Below are 16,956 nucleotides of genomic sequence, written 5' to 3' on the forward strand. Positions count from 1 at the left end.
CACTCATCATTATTTTGATGTCTACTCTACTATATATATATATATATATATATATATATATATATATATAGACACTATATTACTAAAATATGACTTCAGATAAAGAAGTTACGACCGTTTTCATGTATTTCCACCGCTTAAGGGGGATTCATTTTTCCCCCTCCCCCCTCAATTTTGTTTGTTGGCCCTCACTGTCCCATTTTTCAACCCTTTTTTTACCCTGTATAGCCAAAATATTCAGGACAATAAGCCACTTCATGTAAGGCCTGTACATTTGGTATTTGAAATATCACCCTTTTTTTACCCTGTATAGCCAAAATATTCAGGACAATAAGCCGCTTCATGTAAGGCCTGTACATTTGGTATTTGAAATATCACCCATTTTTTACCCTGTATGGCCAAAATATTCAGGACAATAAGCCACTTCATGTAAGACCTGTACATTTGGTATTTGAAATATCACCCTTTTTTTACCCTGTATGGCCAAAATGTTCAGGACAATAAGCCGCTTCATGTAAGACCTGTACAATTGGTATTTGAAATATCACCCTTTTTTTTACCCCTGTATAGCCTCCAACTGTTTACATGTAGTTATATTATTCATAAATCTATTTTTCCTTTTATATTCCTTCCAGCAAAATGTACTGCCATCAATTTCAGAAGTTTTCTTCGAAAGGCAGAGAAATTCTTTTGCAAGTGAATGTACAGTGGAATGAGTGAGTAGAAGCAGGGACTCGCTGGTTTCATATGAACAAATTAAAAGCCAGCAATTTGAGTAGAGTGCCCAGTCCACAAAAGACAGGATGAATGATGAGTCTGATCTCAATAGCGCCCTCTATGATAGTGTCAGGAATGCAGTTGAAGCATTGAATAGTAACAGTAAAGAGGTAAATAGAGCATCTTTTATCTTTTTATGTTTTTGGGGGTGGAGTTGGGGAGGGGGGGTTGGCTAGTGTACATTTTAAATGGTAATTTTATAGAGCATCCACATAGTTTATAGAGGGTCTAGGGTTCGAATCCTGATGGAGACAATGTTTTTTTTTGAAAACCTTATCACCTATGGCTTGACTGGCAAGGTGTTCCTCATACTAAACTGTCATCAACTTCTTTATTGTTTGCTGCGTATTAATATGCAATACCTTGAGAAAACAAATGCTCCAAATTAGAAAATGCAAAGGAGGATACCACAAAAATCCTGATCAGGACAAAGTCAATTTTATCTTTAAAAAACTTTAACTAAGTAACAAATTGCCTATAATTGTTCTACTACAAAAGTAATATAAACAATACTTTTATGTTGAATAAATTATGGCATAATACTCAAAACTAATATGCAATTATTGGTAAATGATAAATGTTGGTGTTTGAAGGGTACTTTAGCAAGCGTGTGCATTTTTATTTATTTTTTATTAATTGTTTTAGGATATGACAAAGAATATGCCAAACAGCAAACTTAATCTTTGGTGTGTATCGCATAGAAGAAATCCAATCCAATCCATTACTTTATCTAAGTGACATTTCTATATAAGGCAAATTGGGGTTTGTATATCCGGAATTTTTTCTTTTGTTACTGAGCTGATTTAAACAAAATTTTCACAAAAATGTTCATGTTAGTACTGGGCAGGTAATAGGCTATGTGATTTTTTCCAAATTGCGTCGTTTATTAATAATTAATAAAAAAAACTGATTTAAATTAGTCCCAACCGGCACTTTTTCACATTGTCATTTCAGAAGGTGCATACGCGTAAACAAAGTAGCTCCAGATATTCAATCTTTTTCAATGTTTTGTCACAGATATGAGCCATTATGTCTTTCTCAATATCTATATGGTGTTATTATTTTGAATCGCTATAAATTTCAATTATTAACAATTACCTCCGCAATACAATCCAGTCAATATAATATCACACACGTGAAATGTATTACATTATTAATTTTAAGATCCAAACTACGCCCTATTACCTGTCAACTTTCTGACATTTGATTTGATAGGCCCATCTAAACTCAGATGTTTTAACCTACCTGGCCTAGCCTAGGTCTCTGTTTGTAATAACCCACCACACAACATCACAAACAAGTGACACAAATCCACACCGGCCATGGATAGCCAATAACGATCATTGCCCCTATTATTTCGTAGGCATCTCATTCTAGCCCACCCAGGTAAACGTATGTTAAACGCTTTAAACACCAGTACTGATAGTCAAATATACACTATCTTCAGTGCATGTTAATGCAACGTTAGGCCAAACCTAGCCTATGCCTAGAATTTATAGGGCTCTTTTAAAAACCTGTACCTATTTCAATTCCACCATAATTCCAACAATGACAACTAGAGTTTACTATGGTCTTCACGTTCTGATGAGCACAAAACCACTGTCCACCAGTCTTCCCGTCCTGTTGCGTAAGGTGCCTATTACCATCCGAAGGACGGGTACGCAGCTGGTATCTTCATAAGACAAACATAAACACAAGATGCTCAAAGTATTAACCTATGTCTCATTATGAGGCTTAGGGAGTGGAGTGGTTTTTGCCGTGAGAAAAAGTTTGTTACTGTGACTGAGAAATTGAACCCAAGACCCTGGGATTGAAAGGTATGATCTTACCCGCCAAGCTATTCAACTCCACTCATTTATATTTAATATTCTTAATGATAGTAATTGTAGAGTTTATTTTGGCTCCATTTGCTGTGAACAATTTATAGTTGCTAAGATTTCATGATTATGAAATGAACGGTGGTGCTGTCCAGCAAGTTGGTGGCATTCATTTGATGATGCTGTGTAGAAAATTTGCCTTTTAAATGCCCTTCCATTTAAAGTTGAAAACCTTCTGATGAATAGAGGGTTCCTCAAATACATTTAACTATATATTGACCAGCAGCGTGACTAGAGATGACATGGGCTAAAGCTCAACAACAAGTGGTCATCTCTAAACATCTGGTCAATTTTAAAAAGGGGGGGGGGGAGTCTAATCACTTAGTTTGGGTTTTTATTATTTTGAATGGGAAAAGCATGGAGACTCTGTTTATTTGCATTATATAGGTCTGCCTGTTAATATTACTATGCAAATCCAAAAAAACATACTGTAGCAGTAGTAATTTTTACTTTGAGATAAAAATCCTCAAAAATTGAAGTAAAAAGATTCATTATCAATTACATGTGGGTGCAGTATGGTGGTTATCTATTCTTTAATCTTTGTTTTCTTCTGTTAAGAATTGCTATGAAGGAGACAATTGAGGCAGATTTTATGCCACCAAATCCTCCTAGTAGCCTTCAGCAAGACAGAAGCCCTAGTGGGTCACAGGCTTAGTGATGAAACCACGGACACACCCGGTAAGTTGATAGTAATCCACAAATTGCACTACTTCTACAGCCCATTGTGGTTGCAATGTGGCCTTACACAGTATTCCACTGATAAAACTTTATTAACTTGATAAAGTAGGTTTTGCACCCAGCCAGGTTGTAGACAAAACCCCAAAAGTAGATTCTTATTTTGTAATGAGCATTAAGGATATTATTTTAAAATTACTATTATTATTCTTATTTTTATTTCCTTTTTTAAAATAATTGTATTAAATTAATTTTTCCTACAAAACAGAGTTTTTTTTTTGTCCCCAAAAGTACATTCTTATATGAAATGAGCATTGAATGATATTGTTTTGAAATTATTATTTAGTATTCTTTATTTTTATTATTTTTTTTCAGGTAATTATTGAATTTATATGTAAATGTGTATTCCCAACTCATTAAAACAAATTTCATGTACTGTACTTGTATATTTGTCAATAAATGGAATGGAATCTTGGTTCTTAAAATTACTGTTGGGTTTCAATCCCTCGCTGTGCATTTCGCTTGTGTCCTTGAATAAAGCACTTTATCTGCACTGTTTCTTTCCACCCAGAAACAACATTCAAGCATGTTGGCCCTGGGGGAAAAGTGCTTTATATCTAAAATAAAACGAAATTGACAAATCTTGTAAACCTATATTAAAGGGAATGCAGTCATATTGATCAACACTGCGCAGGGTTTCCAATCAAAAGAATATTTTGCATGCAACTTGCATTCCATTAATTGTTTGTTTTTATATTTTCTGTTCATAATTTTTATTTTATTATTCATGAATGATAAACCATGCAAAAAAAAAAGTAGTTTTCTTTATATGAAAATACTAAAAATATTAAAACAGAGATAAAGATGTATTTAGCACACTGTACAGTAGGTCTACAAACAGTAAACACTTTTCTCTATATTTGCATCTATCTAGTTCAGAAGCAGTAAGTAAGGCCCACCTGACTCTTGACCTTGATCCTGATGGTGAACCTACTCAAACTGAGGTTGAAAGAATTGAGATGTGGGATAAATCTGTGAAACAAATTACAAGCCAGGAAAACGTGCAAGCAGTGCGTGTAAGTTACCTTGAAGTTCTTCACTCTTGTGTTCATGTTATGTTAATTTACGAGCCAAACATAATGCATTTAAATGCTATTAAAAATTTAAATATCCTGAAGAAATTGTCCTCTTATTTGGCTCTGATAGAGCATTGTTTGTACTTGAGACATAGCCTAATACTGAAAACCCAATCATCATTACAGTACATATTTTTTGGCTTTTCCTTGTAATCAGGGTCATGTTTATTTTCATTTTGTTGGTTTTTTGTATATAATTTTTATGTATTTTATGACATTACGAATAAATTTAATCACTCATCATCTTCTTTATGATTATTGTCATCATTATCTCCATCATTAAATCAGGTTCCAGAGAAAAACAGTTTGATAATGTTGTACAACTGATTTTTCTAAGGCACATAAAGGCTGTGGAATGATTGAGGGAATAACACCCCTTTTGTGTCTGTACAACAAATGATTGAGGGAATTACACCCCTTTTGTGTCTGTACAACAAATGATTGAGGGAATTACACCCCTTTTGTGTCTGTACAACAAATGATTGAGGGAATTACACCTTTTGTGTCTGTACAACAAATGATTGAGGGAATTACACCCCTTTTGTGTGTCTGTACAACATATCAAAAAAGTATTAACCTTCAGAGTCTGGCTTTAACATACTAGTAATCAGCTTTGTTTAACATCATCATTTTTAATACCAGTAATACCAGTATCATTATTATCATTATTATTTTATATAACATCATAGTACAGATCAGCAAATGTTTAATTTAATGGTTAGATTGATAATAATAATAATAATAATAATAATAATAATAATAATAATAATAATAATAATAATAATAATATACTGTAATGCTAATGATTTATATCGTGTAAATTCCAAATCAATGATCAAAGGCACTGTGCACTTTTTTGATTTTAATTATTTTTTAATTAGAAGCTCGCTATTCAACATCAATGATGAAAGATACGACCAGCATTGGAAGAGCTGCAGTCCTGTGACTGTCTCTTATACACATCTAGATGTGTATAAGAGACAGACAGTACTCTGTTGGCCCGACGTCGGTAAATGTTTGAAATTTACAACTTCTAACCAACGTCGGCACAACTGTTGTCACTAACCTTCACTTACGTTTACCGACGTCGGGCCAACAAAGTACTGTGACCTTGGGACAACGTCTATAATCACATCCTAATATTTACAACCTCTAACCAGTGTCGGACCAACGGTTGTAACCAACCTGCATTCCAAACGTTTACCGACGTCGAGCCAACAGCGTTCTGTGACGTTGAGACAAGGTCTGTAATCATATTTAATATTTACAACCTCTGGCAAACGTCGGCCCAACGGTGGTAACCAACGTTTATTTCAAACGTTTACCGACGTTGGGCCAACAAAGTTCTATAAATTCATTCCGGATTCAGTAAATTATTTGTGAATTTCCTTTCCTTTAGTTAATCCAGTGTCAATTTTTTATAAGTAAATGTTGTTTTTACTTACAGACTTGACATGGATTAACTATAGGAAAGAAAATTCACAAATACATTATTACATATTTTAACTGGACTCAGAACTAGGCCTGTGTATGCCTTGTGTCTATTTCAGATATCTCAATCTTTGTCAATCTAAAGTTGAAGGTATGTCCTGGTCCCGACCCTTTAATGTCACTACTGGATAGGCTTATCTTCATAAGACTTCTACGAGTGAATACCTTGTTCAAAGCCAGAAATCAAGTTGTCTTTTACCCAGTACCATTCGTATATTCTATTCGTATGGGAAATCTTTATCCTAGTCAATGATTTTTTTTTAACAATGATAAACTCTTTATTCTTTATTAAAACCCATAAGTACAGTAGCAGCCCAAGTAGTGTAGTTCAAATGTACAAAGGAACACAAACAAGAAAATACAAAAGGAAACATCAAAAGTACAATTAAAAACCATACTCAAGTACAAAGTCAAATTTAATCAAAATATAAAAAGACATAAATATGTCAGTTACATAATATTATAAGTGGGGGGGGGGGAGGGAGGGGTTTTCACTTAGTTTAGGTTTTCATTAGTTTTAATAGGAAAAGCATATTGTTTACTTGCACTATAGGTCTACTTGTTATTATTATGCGAATCCAAATATTAAACAGCATTTAATAATTTTTGCTTTATGAGAGAAAAATCCAAAGCAGGAGGTCATCTATTCTTTTATCTCTTTTTTTTTCCTTCTTTTAAGAATTACTATGAAGGAGATGAGACAATTTATGCCACTAAATCCACCCAGCAGCCCTCAGCAAGGCAGAAACCCTTGGGGGTCACACATAGGCTTAGCCTAGTGAGCCTTGGACACAGCCGGTAAGTTTATAGTAATCCACAAATTACACTACTTCTAGAGCCCATTGTGGTTGCAGTGTGGCCTTACACCATAGGCTTAGCCAGCGAGCCGTCCACCCGTCTTTTGGACGGCCATCAATTGTTTAGGACAGCCACTTTTACCTTTTGACCTAATCAGCTCAGCCTAGCCTAATTGGGCCAGGTCTACCTTTAGGAAATTCTTTATATTCTTCTAATCTATCGAATAATATATTCCACTAAAGATAAAACATATTTACGTTTTTTAAAAACAACCTTTATTGGTTGAATGTATATTGTTTTCATACCAATATTCGGTGGGGATTCCCAAAAATATAACGCTTAACCATTGCCTACGGCTGTGAAAAGTTCACTAACAACATGCGTCATGTTTAAAACGTTTATACCCTCTGGAAAATTGACGGTTCTGAGTCGCCCACAATGCATGCAAGTACAGTACTTGAAATTCGGTTCTCTGACATAATATTGCTGGTGTTCGTAACTCTCTGGTTATAATTAATTCATGAATACCGTAAAGAAGATTTGTTGTCGTTAACGTCACAAGGTAAATTTTATTAGTCAACAAAATACAGTAGGTTTGACCTATCTGTCGATTCGGAGGCCCTAGAGTAGATTATTCTCATAGCATAAAAACATTATGTGAGTGACTATAACCAAAATATCTTTGTGATAGCTAATTCAACACTATTCCTTTGAAGACAAAATTCCAACATTTAAACACCTTTAAATGCCCTCTAAAGATCATAATTTTCTAATTTTTTTTCTTATGTTTGGGAGGTTGCATGGCCCACCCATCAGCTCAGGGCCATGCCCACTGCTTCCATTTTGGTCTGTGGTTGTTATTATGCATCAATCAATTTTTCCTGGTCCTCCAGAAAATGATACCACCATAAATTTCAGGAGTTTTATGCAAAAAGCAGAGAAATTCTGCTGCAAATGGAAGTACAGAAAAATCTATAGTGAGTACAAGCAGGGACTCGCTGGTTTCAGATGGACCAATTAAAAGCCAGCAAGCCATGATAACATAAATCCACATATGATAACATAAATGATGAGTCTGATCTCATAGCTCCCATAGTGTCAGGAATGCAGATGAAACATTGAATACTAATAGTAAAGAGGTAATAGAGCATCTTTCTTCTTTTTTGGAATCTTTTTATTTTGTGTGTCAATTTTTGAGTCAACATAAATTAAAAGAGAATCACAAAAATACATCAGTCAAAATAAAAGAAAACATCAAAAATGTCTTTGATGGCATAGTAACTACTGTTACATGCTTAAAATCAAATCTCAATTCTAAACTTTGAACATGGAGAAACTAATAATGATGTTGATTACTAAATTTTTAAATATTTGAACACATTTTAAAGATGAAATTAACACTACTAAAAGAACAAGTTTTTGAGCAAAAAAGCTCTGATAGTTGGCACTGGCCAATTTTGTCGATACAATATTGCTCACCTGAGAGGGTGAAAAGTCTTGCCCGTCTTTCATGACATGTATTCTATTGCTATAAAGTGCTATGTTTAGTTAATTCCAAGAAACTTTCATATAGTAAAATTCATCATCATCACATCACCATTTTATAGTCAAAATGAAGCGCCAACAAATTTATTTCCGACAACCATATATATCTAGTTAATATGATGATATTTGATGTACGGTACTATAGAAAATACAACTTAAAAACATTGGCTTTGATGTATTTACTTTTGCATTCAGAACCGCGAGTCCACACCCATCTCTACCCCACTATAATTTGGGCTGAGGTGATAAAATTCGGGGAAATAGTACCTCTAGATTGCCGGATATGACACTCTTGTATAGTATAATTCATCATCATCGATCTAATACATTGCTGTGATATATTGTACCATAGAAAATAAATCTTAATTGTCTTTGATGTATTTACTTTACATGTGCCGAAAACCAATCTTATCTATTTGCACTTTTTTTCTCATACTTTTCAAATTATAATAAGGCACGCTCACTCGAGTCATGTATTATAGGTAATTCAGATGATGTTTGTGGGCAGAGATACCAGTATGTTGCAATAAAATATGATGTACCTTGTCATTTATGCAGTTTATTGCAACAATTTTCAGGCATCTTTTTGACTTAATATGAAATTGCATTGCAGACAAAAAGTGAGGGGACAAACCCCCTCCCCCTTAAAAATATGTCAAGGGTGGACATGTACCCAGCCCCCCATGATCTGCACCCATGGGTGCATGAGAGTCAAATTTTTGCACCTGAGGGGCGGACATTTTGAGAATAAAAACCTCTGGGTGCCCAGAAAATGCACTTTCATACCTTAAAAACCTTACCAATAATTGTCAAAAATATAATGATTATTTTTCTTAATAAAATTTAGGAATTTAAATGCCCTCCCTATAGTATTGTTTGAAGGTTTGCATGGCGAAGAGTATAACAATACATAAATTCTTGCGGTACACCACATAGATATCTACATGGTGTACCACAAGAATTATTATATACCGTTTATTCTCGATATGAAATGTTATTGGACTGTGGAAGTTCAATAATAGTTGCAGTGATGACGTCACGATTGACTTATATAAGAATTTATTTATTATATAATACAATTTATGAGATTGCGATTGCACCATCTGCACCCCTGCAGCATCCTCCCACCAGTTGCTTCTTCCACCTTAAGCCTGTTTTCCACTAGGCGAATCATTTCTTGCGAAGCGAAAGCGTCGCTTCATGCGCATTCACATTCCTATCGGAGTTTTTGCGAAGTGAAAAAATGCGCAACCAATCAGAGCTCAGGAAGCTAATCGACGCTTTCATTTGTGCGAATAAATTTGCCTAGTGGAAAACCGGCTTTAGGACCCCTAAAGTTGCCGTGTTAATCTGAACCATAAAGTAAAAACTAAAACAGCAGTTACTTATACTAATACTTTACATAATTTATTGAACACCAAGCATTTGCAGTAACTTCTTCAGGATGCAATGTATCATTATGAAAATATCTTAATCTCTTTATGAGCGCATATTGGTTCCAGGATTTCCAAGTTCAAACATCTTATTGATTTCTACTCGTATGTTAATATTAAAAAAATGGTCTTCAATGGAGAATTTGGTTACGGAAACCAAAAAGAACAATTGGAGACAGGTATGTGCACCCACCCTTCCTATTCATGTGGTACTGTAGTTTTTTTGGGGGAAGCATTGAGACCTTGTTTATTTGCGCTACAAGTCTGCCTGTTATTATTATGTGCAAATGCAAAAGAAAAACAAAGCAGTAGTAAGCTTTACTGTCAGGAGAAAAATCCCTGATATGTTTTTAGGTAAGAAAACTTATATTATTATTAGTAGGCCTATGCCTATATTTATGAAAATCTCACATACGTTTTCCGACTCCCGAGTCTCAGCTGGGTCGGCATGCATAGGGCAGGCCTCACCAACTGTAGTATTAATCGTACGTTTCATATAATTCATATAATTCATATAACTGAGCATCTAATCAAATATTACGGCTTTTAGGCTAATATTCAACACAAAACAAATTTCAGTGGGACGTGTGACGTAACTTTTAGTAATAGAGTATGCGCAGACTGTAAGGTAAGGTTAACCAATCAGAAGTGGGAGCAGAAGCCAAATTAAAGCGCTTGGTAACCTAGATACTGCACACATTATCATAGGCAGAGCATAGCAGCCCAGTGAAGTACAGTAGTTCAGTTTTCTTTGCTATAAAAATCACCTTCCCCGTGGGTGTATTTTGGTGAACTTTTTGTATGTTGTAGAGATAAATTTTAACTATATATATTCATGGAAAAACGTTTTGTTGCAATTACATCCAACCTTGGTGTTTCAAATCTGTATTTCTGGTTGACTAATATTTTTGCGAGTTAGCTCCCCCTCACTTAGTCATCGAGCCAGTACCCCCACTTCATCTTCGCTCCCCCATCAGGGCCCACAATTTCCAGTATCCTTGATTCTCACTGATCATAACTTTACCGATGTTAAATACAATATAAATTTATTAAAAACAGTATGTATATTGATTAGATGATTTTTTGAGATGTCTTTTACATGTTAGTTATATTATGCATTAATCAATTTTTGTCGTTTTTCAGCAAAATATACCACAACCTATTTCAGAAGTTTTGCACGAAAGACAGAAAAATTCATTTATATACGAAAGCACAGTAAAGTCTATGTTGAGTAGAAGCAGGGCCTCGCTGGTTTCAGATGAACCAATTAAAAGCCAGCAAGTTGAGCAGAGTACCCAGTCCACATATGACAGCATGAATGATGAGTTTAATCTCAATAGCGCCCTCTATAATAGTCAGGAATGCAGTTGAAACATTGAATAGTAACAGTATAGAGGTAATAGAGCATCTTTTAAATTGTTTATGTTAATTTGCTTGAATCTTGTTTTACAATATTGTGAAGTCAGCCTATTGAAAGAGCATCTAAAAAAAACAGTCAAAATAAAACATAAAAAATGACTTTGAATGGCTTAGTAAGTATCTACTATTGCATGCTTAAAATTCTCAATTCTGAATTGTGAATAAAAATAATAGTAAATAAACACAAAGAAACTATGATGAGGTTGTTTACTAAATCCTACCAGGTAGTGTGGCTTCATAGCTCAGTTGTTAGAGTAGTAATCTTAATAATATTATTTTTTTAAATTTTTCTCATTCTAATTGTAAATTGGAAATTTGAACTAGGGGACCAATGGCAATGCAGTGTTAACTGACTTAACTACAACATATGGATACAAACATTGTCCTTAACCCGCTGAACTTTCAATATAAGGGTTATTCGAGGAGCAAAGTGATCAGAAACCGTTTAAAACCTGCTACTAGCCGGGTTTCAACTGGGGTCTTCAGCACAAGAATACTGACATGAGATATTATTCGAATAGGAAGAATCATAATAATTATATGATTCCTTCTTTTTGAATAAAAGCTCAATTAATTTGCTTGTATTTTGGTAGTTGCATGGAAATATTGTTCCTTTTATTATAAAGGTAATTTCCATCATTTTAAATTGCATTGTGGGTAAGTTTTACATTGTAGAGTATCAGCCTGTAAGTGTGCTTTTATGTTAATTTGCTTTTACAATCAATAATCTTGCATTAGGTATTTATGGTGAACATAATTTTCGACGCCATGCCAGACCATAATATAAATATACAAGTTTTCAATTAAACATTGCTCTAATCTGGAATACAGTCCACTCAACCTGATTTTTTTTACTAGATTTAAGGTGAGTGATTTTCATACCCAAGGTGCTCTATTTTTTTCACACCCCTGATGAGCAGTTTAGGTGAGTGATGGTGTATGGGAGTGCAATCGCTTGCCTCAAATCACAAGCCTAGCACTTAAAAGCTTCAACCAACCAGATTTATATTTTAAAATATCAATTTTTATCAACTATCCAAAGAACTGCATCCATCCTCGGTAACACATTTAGCCAATCAAGCCTTGATTTTTTTTTTTTTTTTTTTTTGGTAGAATATGTTGCGCATGTTACAAAAATACAAGATAATAAACTGTAATTGGAGTACTGCGTGGTACATCTTCACAAATATGATGAGAAAACAACTGTCTTTGTTGTTAAATATTGCACTGATAATTATGGTATAGCAGCAAATCACAATGCAATTGTTACCATTTGCATTCATGGATAATAGAGATACAGTGTGTATCATTTTTCAAAGACCATTATAAATGCAAAGGTAAAATAAGTAAGAGCTACTAATAATAGAAGGATGGTGGTTGTTTACAATTTCAGATGCATTACCACAGCCAGTTGTGATTTGTATTGCCCATATGGTCAACAAATTGCATGTCATTCAGTACTGGATAAGGATGCATTCATTATGTCATGTCATGATTATGTATCAACCACTTTTCAAATCAGATGCATCTTAAAAACAAAGGTTAATAAATACTGAAATATATAATTATCCTTAGAAAATCATATTAAGGACTCATAGAGCTTTGGCAATATATATTTTTGTAAAAAAACATACCCTTCCATTACCATTATTGAAGTTATTATTGTTATTAATAACATGTTTGTTTAATCCCTTACAGGCTACTTCTAGCGAATCTATCAATGATGTTGAAGAAACAAAAAGGTAAGACAGAGTATATGACAGATTAATGATTATTCATAATTTATTTTTTATATACTTACATGCATATATTCTTATTTTGAAATGAGTATTAAAGGATATAATTTTAATATTACTATTATTATTCTTATTTTCACTTGTTTTTTTTAAAAATAATTATAGTATATTAATGTTTTCTAGTTCAGAGGTTTTTTTTATTCTCAAAAGTAGATTATTATTTTGAAATAAGCATTAAATTGTTATTATTCTAGAATTACAATTATATTATTCTTATTTTTATTTATTTTTTAAATAATTATATTATTATTAATATCTTTCAGGAACAGATGTATTTAATTCCCAAAATTTATCATATTCATTTTAATTATTTAATTTGTTGAATAGTGCAATTGGGAGACAGAGGCCTGTAGCCAGTGTGTGCTGGCAGGATGCGTGGCCTGATCTAAAGATTCTCTCCACAGCCACACAATGCATGGTGACAGGTGTGTTACCCCTCAAATTATCATATTTGACCTGTTAGTATACTCTTACATTTTTGCCCACCAGAACCAGAACCTCGACTATTTCTATATGCATAGCGCTAAGTAAAGATCGTGTCATATCAAATAGAAAAACAAAAGTGCATGGTGGTTTCGGCTTCAGTTCTGATTCTGGTAGTTTAGCTACTAATGATTCTGTATTGAAAAAAGATAATAACCTAAAGCCTATTCTTTAAAGTGAACATGGTTGACCTGTGACACGGAAGAGCTCATCCTCCCTAATAGTTCATCCGTTGTTTATCTTGCTGCTGGGTACTGACCAATGTCTGAGGGAGTTGGACCCGATGCAGTTTTTGTCTTGAAGAACACATTCTCGTAAAACTATACTTATCGTTGGACACCACCTTGGTATTTCAAAATTTAAAAAAAATTATTGGCTTGTAGAGTGTCAAGAAAAGTGTTGATGAAGTCAGGGTTTCAATCCTTTGCTGTGTGTTTGGCTTTCCTTGAGCAAAGCACTTTATCTGCATTGCTTCTCTCCCCAGCAGCAACACTTAAGCATGTGGACCGCTGCGGAAAATCGCTTCATATATAAAAAGAAAGATTAAATCTTCTAAACCAAATTTTTAATTTCCCTAATGTTGATGTCCTTTCTGGGTATGGTACCCTGCTTTTTCTTTTACTTGTTTTGTAGCTGTAGTTGTTGCTGTGGTTGTTGTAATTGTATCATTTATAATGTTTTAACGAGAATTTTAAATGTTTCATATTTATATTTTGTATATTACTATTAATTTTTCTGTACATTTCAAATTTTCCTTAAGTTTGCAAATGAAGTTATTTTGAATCTAAACCATACTTAAGGGGAAAAAATCTGATTGTATGAACAACACAAAAAACTGTGTCTTATAGAGGATTTTACGAAACTTGCATTCCATTTATTGTTTGTTTATATATCTTTTTTAATCACTTTGTATTTTAATTCATAAATGAACATAAAAATGAACATGAAACAAATTTGTTTTAAATCTAAAACATTATAATGGAAAAAACAGATAAAAATGCAAATAGCACACTGCATAGAACAAACATTGAACAATTTCTGTATATTTCCATCTACTGTAGTTCTAAAGCATAGGCAAGGTCCACCTGAGTATTGACCTTCGACCTGATGGTGAACATACTCAAACTGAGGTTAAAAGAGATGTGGGATAGGTCTGTGAAACAAAATTACAAGCCATGGAAACGTGAGAACAGCTGCATGTAAGTTACCTTGAAGTGAGTCATTCTTGTGTTCATGTTAATTTTGTGAGCCGAACAAAATGTATTAATATTGTTGAAAATTTACAGATCCAGTACCAATAGAGGGTTTTGGCGATGACTACTGTTTACTGGCGGTCACTGGACTGAACTTGGGTATACATGAAAAACATTGCAGTGTGATAGCATAGGGAAAAATGGCCCCAGTAAAAATGGCCCCAGTAAAAATGGCCACAAATGACTAGTAGGTAAAAAATGGCCCCAGTGAAAACATTCAGTATTAATAGAAATGATATTTTTTTTAAAATCTTCGAATATTTAAATACTAGCTGTAAAAAGCAAGAATTGAATCAATAACAAATACAGTAACACAACAGATGCAAATAATGTACTGAGAGTTTATCGGAAAACAATGCCATTGAAACATTTTTTGAGAAATAAGTTTTAAAAACGTTATTCCACTGACAAAGTAGCGGAATGACATACATACAGTAATTCAACTACCAAAATATGCAACTCATAGATAACCACAAAATTCACTTTTGTTAAGTATCAAATGAAATAACTTTACATGTTATAAACAATGCAAATAAACAGTAGTTGGATCAATTGTGTGTTTGAATCACAAGTTCATGTATGGGAAAAGGGCCCAGAGGCTTACTTTCTCACAAACTTAGCAGTAAATGTTCTGATTAGAGTTACTTCAAAGAAGTATTGTTAATCAAATATTGTTTTTAAAGTAAACTGAATAATTAGGAATAGGCCTACATTCATTTAAGCAACTTATTTAATTGCATACTTGGATTTTACTCCCCGCCAACTAAACTTAAGTGCCTAAAACTACACTAAATAATGTAAAATGAGATACTATATATACATATGTAAGTATGGCAATTATGCTAAGAATTAAAATGGTGTGTAATTGTGAGGGTAGGGTAATTATGGTAGGATTAAATGGTATTTCTAAATCCCAAAAACCTCCTAAAACACACTGTAGAAAACCAAACGATTCAATTTTGATTGACACACTTGGTATATCAATAAGAAAATTAAATATTCATAAGCGCCTATTTTTTGGTTAAAATGTTGATTTTTTTTTTGGTGAAAAAATACTTGCAAATACACCACAAACCTCCAAACACAGTGCGAACCCCATCCAAACCCTTTAATTACGATTGTAGAACTCTCTTTTTCTAAAAAAAAAAAAATAATAATTTGATGTTCATATAAACTCATTGTTTGTGGGGTTTACCAATACCTGGATTGAATTTCTGGAAAATTGTGATTCCGCTTCCGTGAAATTGGCCACAAATAAATTATTTTAGTATTAATAAATGCATGATTTATGTTGATTTATTAATTATGTTGTTGCTATTTTTTAACATTTAAATGGAAAAAAAATAAAAAAGTGTTATTCATGGCTTTTTTTTTTATCTTTGAATATTTTATCATTGAATATGTAATTCCTGCAAAAAGTAAAATGTATTAAAATGGCAATTTATTTGATGTTAGATTCCTTTTTAAAAATTAAATTATTTCAGTTAAAAAAATGCATATAATGATTTTTTGAAAATCAGTTTTTAATACAGAATTTTATTATTGGGGCCATTTTTACCTACCTGTCAGTCTGCAGGCCTCGAATTTTACCGCGGCCACCGCGGCCATTACCGACGGTGCCCTCCCAGTTGGCCTTGGTGCCCCTGGAAATGAAGCATGACGACGGCCACTACTTGCCTGCCCTTTTGAAGCCTTGGCCTCAGTGCCCTCACGATGCTTAATATAGATCCTTTGACACGTAAAATAAATCTAAGTAAATCTTAAAAGAAAACACGAAAGCCAAAAACGTAGGTCGCATAAGCGGTAGCCGATCATTTCGGTCGCGCTTCGTTTCGGTCGCGCTTTGTTTCGGTCGCGCTTCGTTTCGGTCGCGGTTTATTTCGAACAAATATATGGAGCGCCGAAGGAGTTGCGAATACGAAAAATTTAATATGCCTAGGCCCTATATATTTTAGTTCGTGAATCGGTTTATTATAGGCCTAAGTATTATTGTTTTGCTATCTTTCCACTGACAAAATATCTTTCTACTATATTCTCTTTCTTCCATTTACGGTGATATATTCAAGGAGGTTTAAAAATATTATTATACCTCCTTGATATATTCATGATTGAATAACAACAAGGAGCCTCCTTGATTGCAACATGATCTTGTAATTGAAAAAATGGAATTTAGTATGTGCTTCATATAGTGTACTATACTTTAATAAACGGTCAATAAAATGTATCTTTGATTTTAATTGAATTGAATATTGTTACCATCTGAAATCTATTTC

At 33.6% G+C, this 16,956-nt stretch overlaps 1 long non-coding RNA gene across 1 annotated transcript in view; it reads left to right on the forward strand.

Annotated features, from left to right (window-relative positions):
• The window catches only part of LOC117108198, a 16,216-nt gene extending 1,356 nt beyond the window's left edge, over positions 1–14,860 (forward strand). Inside the window, exons 2-7 of the long non-coding RNA XR_004445341.1 lie at positions 636–887; positions 6,636–6,754; positions 10,876–11,128; positions 12,850–12,893; positions 13,275–13,372; positions 14,492–14,860. This is a non-coding gene — a long non-coding RNA (uncharacterized LOC117108198). The remainder of the gene's footprint in view (positions 1–635; positions 888–6,635; positions 6,755–10,875; positions 11,129–12,849; positions 12,894–13,274; positions 13,373–14,491) is intronic.
• The last annotated feature ends 2,096 nt before the right edge of the window (positions 14,861–16,956 follow it).

The sequence above is a fragment of the Anneissia japonica genome, unplaced genomic scaffold (genome assembly GCF_011630105.1).
Source record: "Anneissia japonica isolate Jap-2015-1 unplaced genomic scaffold, ASM1163010v1 scaffold287703_len21517_cov120, whole genome shotgun sequence".
Taxonomy (NCBI): domain Eukaryota; kingdom Metazoa; phylum Echinodermata; class Crinoidea; order Comatulida; family Comatulidae; genus Anneissia; species Anneissia japonica.